This window comes from Pteropus alecto, unplaced genomic scaffold, assembly GCF_000325575.1.
Source record: "Pteropus alecto unplaced genomic scaffold, ASM32557v1 scaffold81, whole genome shotgun sequence".
NCBI classification, from domain to species: Eukaryota; Metazoa; Chordata; class Mammalia; order Chiroptera; family Pteropodidae; genus Pteropus; species Pteropus alecto.
In genome coordinates, this window is record NW_006433378.1 from 18,430,536 (window position 1) to 18,435,020 (window position 4,485).

General features: G+C 33.3%; 1 pseudogene; it reads right to left on the reverse strand.

The window, feature by feature from the left end:
- Positions 1-894: 894 nt before the first annotated feature.
- LOC112476841 lies at positions 895-1,013 on the reverse strand (annotated as a pseudogene).
- Positions 1,014-4,485: the final 3,472 nt, after the last annotated feature.

Sequence of the window (4,485 nt, forward strand, 5' to 3'; positions counted from 1 at the left end):
GAGTTCGGAATTTGTATTATTATTAATTTTGTGAAAATTATCTTGTTATATTAACAATCTCATAAAAATCTTTTTTTATTCATGGTGCTTCTGCATTCTTTTTACAAATATTTATTATTTCTTTCTAGGAACATATCTATAACTACAAAAGTTAAAACAAAAACTTAAAGATTTTAAATAGTGTCTTTGTCTGTTTCTTACTCAACAAGAGAATTTGGCTGCTAGATACTAAAGAGGAAACTAAAATTCTACTTCAATATTTTTTCTGACTTGGTTCATGTAAACACACATACTTCCTGAAAGAGGCACTAAATCATCTCATCTACAATAATGAGATGGTGTCTTAGAAGCCTGCTAAATTCGAAAATTTGCTTGAAAATACACTAAAGGATATATATGAGATGGGCTATAAAACATTATCTGTGTAATGATTTCTTTCTCCCTTTGCAGGAAAAATTTAAGCACTCTGAAAATTAAAAACACTGAAGCAGTCAAATAAAACAATTTTGGGCAATTCAGGTTTCTGTGGGGTCCTCCACAAAGCCAAAAAACTTTCATCAAAGCAGCAGTCAGGGTAGGAATATGTTTTATTTAATACCTTTGTGGTTAATATTATGCCTTAATAAAATTCTTCGAAATTTTTTCTCTAGAATTAAGTCATCTAAATAAAAGAGGCAAAAGCTGGGTTGCTAGTTGACCATTATATCACTCATTTCCCTATTGTTAGATAAATATTTCTTGACCTCTTTATAGAATGATATAATGCACAAATAATAGAATGATTCAAATGTACAATTTTTTTTTTCTTTTTTTTAGGTGAGGCAACCCTTGGTTGACCTCACAGATTATAAGGACTTTGTCAGCTTACAATCCCTTATTTTTTTTTATTTCTTATGCCTACAGCACCTGGTCTTCCTAGGTGGTCTCCCATCCAAGTACTAGCCAGACCCGACCCTGCTTAGCTTCTGAGATCAGACTGGATTGGGCTTGTTCAGGGTAGCATGGCCATAGACCAAATGTACAAATTTGATAGAATGCACAAATTTTTCTAAGATATAAGTTGAACTTAACTATTGTATTAAACACAGTAAATATTCATATTTGAGTGTAAGTACACAAAAGGAGAGAAGACTGGATAATTTTCTAAATTGAAGAAAAAATAAAGAGAAGCTAATATTAAAAAAGTAAAATATTTATCTAAATTATTAAGATGTGACATCTAAAATTACATTATAGAACATCACATCTTCTATTTCAATTTGCCTGTGTTAAAAAAAAAAAAAAAAAGGAAAAAAAAGAAAAAGAAAAAAAGAAAGCCAAAAGTAACATTCAAATTTTCAAGAAACTATTTGGAATTTCCTAGGGAGCATATACTTTTCTAAGTGCCTAAATAATTCTTGTTTGTGTACCAAGTGATAAGAAAAAATCAAAACCACCTCCTTTCATATTTAAGATTAAAAGTCTGATTGTATGGTTGTTCTTTTAGTGAGATAGGTAGATGACAAATGGTAACCATAAGTGAATGATAGATAGGTAATGATAGATAGATAATAAATGATAGATAGATAATAGAGATATGATAGATCATATTAAACTTAATAAATACCACAAACTCAGTATCTGTACACCAGTAAATTATACAATATACAGCTTCAAAATAGAAATTGGGGTTTATTTGATCCACTATGAGCATTCTAGAGTCCTCAATTTAATGGTTCAATTACGTTTCTTGTCTTCTTGTAGCTGCTTAACCAAAGTGTAAGTTTACCTCTATTGCTTACTTAATAATTAACCTGAGACCCTTGAGGTCTTCCTCCTCACCCTCTAAATACACACATGGCACATACAATGGTCATAAGTAAAGAGCAAGACCAGGGGCTCCTTCTTGTTTCTCTGTGAGACCTGGAAGGGCAAGGAAACTCACATTAACTTTAAGACTTTGCTGCTCATTCCCATGGACAGAGCAGTTGTTAGATCAGAGAAGCCAGGATAATCACTGTACCCTATTTCATTGGGAGGGAAAAGGTACAGGGTTGGAGGTTGTTGTGCCTCAAAGAAAGGAGACCCTCCGGCTTCACTTTCTGCCCCTTGACTTTCTCCTCCAACTCCTTATACTGTATCTCTCTTTCAAATGGCTTAGAAAACATTCCTTGCATTTCTAGGCAGGCTGGGATATTTGTCCCATGCAGTGGGACACACTGGCAATGTTGAACTCACAGTTAATAACATCATCTACAAAAGGCCATTATGTTATTCTCGAATAAATGTTTTACAAATACTAAATAAGCAATATTTTTATTTCTAGTCAGCTTAACTGTTTTACCTGCATCTACATTGTAATATTTATCAAATTATATTGCTTACTTTTCATCATAACATCTATGTATCTTGGAATAGCTGTTGGAAATATGAAGTAGGGTTTGGTGCTCAATCCCTGAAACTCACCCCACTTCTCTGTAGGTTCTCAGTCAAAGGCTGTAATTTGTACTACAAGCCCCAACGCTAGGCTTTGGAGCCACCTGATTTTCAGGAATAGCCCACCTGCAGAATGGTCAAAGCCTGACAGATCCACAGCCCATGAGAAAAAAATAGTACAGACTGGGCAAACAAGGTGAACAAATCACCCCCAAAAGAGCCCTCCTACATGGCCTGTCATTTTTCTAGTGAAGATGGCAACTGCAGTCTGATAAATTAATATTCAAAAAAATGACTCTAAATATCTAAATTGTTTATCAAAACAACATATGTGGTAAGATGGTCATTGAGATTGTTTTTTCAAGTCACAAGTAGTTAAAGATCAAAAGGAAATTCTCATTGTTAGATAAATGTCATTCTGAGTGGAAAATGTATACACAAGCATGATTTTCATGATAGAGAAAATAGTGAGTAATTCGACTTTGTCAACTCAAATGTCAACTCATTTTCAATATCAGCAAAATTTTTTACAGGTTAGAACTGTCTTTAAACAATTTATAACAACCAAGCTTATTTTTCAGATACAAACACTTTTTATGTAATAACTATGTTGGAAGATCAGGGTGCATCTTTTAGACGTTTAAAGTTCTATGGAAAATTAAAGTTCTTATTTAAGACATATCCTTGTAGCAGATCATGTTTGCATATAATTTAGATAACAGCATTGTTCAGGCTGTCTAAATAAATAGCACATAGCAAAAGGATGATATTAGGGTACAGAAATATACAGAAAAGCACAAGCCAATAAGAAGATGGGAATAGGCATTGAGGGCCTCAAAAATATTTTTTATGAACACAAAAATTTGGACAGAAACAAACTATTTTTCTTTCTTAAATATCAGAAGGAAAGTAGTATCTGGTTTATGTTATTTTTCTTTCAAAATGTATTTCATACTTTCTGTAATAGGTCTGGTATGAGAGTCAACTCTACACAAACTAAAATAAATTTAAATTAAATGTTTCAAAAAAATAGGAAAGAAGAGGGGGAAAGGGGGCAATTATTTATTTCACTGCATCTTGGTTTATATTGTAGTTACTTTATTCCAGAAAAATTATAAGATGCTCAATTCAGAAAAGAGTGATAAGCAAAAGAGATCAACAAATCAATATGCATTCAGATTCTACTAGACTCTCTGTGGATGTGGTGCCCTGGAGAGTGGAATTACAGAATATTACAGAAGAGCAACTGCTCACAAGTCATTATTAGTTTTATTCAGAGAAAAAGAAAGAAGCATGAGAAAAGTGATGCACAGTTGAAGATAAAAGGGATAAGAAATCCCACAGATGCCACCAAAGACAGATCTGGGTTTCTTCATTTTCAACATGGAAAAATGCATTCTAGGTTGTTCAATTGAGGTGGTTGTATTGGTCTGCTGTGACTGTTAGATTACCACAAACTTAATGGCTTATTACAACATGAACTTATTATTTTTAGTCTGAAGATCAAAGGTCCAAAATGGGTTTCACTGGAATTAAATCAGGATGTTGGTAGGGCTGATTCCTTCTGAAGGCTCTAAGGGAGAATCTGTCCAACTCCCCATTTTTCTTCTCCTAGTTTCTGAAATTTACTTGCATTCCTTGGGTCTTGGTACCTCCCTCCATCTTCAAAGCCAGCAGCATAATATCTTCCAGTCTCTCTCTGAGTCTGACTCTCCTACCTCTCTCTCATTGGGCCTTTATGATTACATTTGGTGTACCTGAATAATCCAAAATAATCCTCTAATCTCAGAATTCCTAAAATTATATCTGCAAAGTCTCTTTTGCTATGTAAGATAACATATTCAAATGTGTTGAGGATTAGGATGTGGACATCTTTGGGGGTGGGGATATTTTTCTCTTACCACAACTGTGTATTAGTTTTTTGATTTGGTTAGGATTTCATTCCATATTATACACACTTATGTCTATTCACATATATACATAAGTATGCATACATATAAACACGTACACAAACCTACTCACCCACATATGTAAAATCACATAAAATATTCTTATTTATTTTTCAATCAC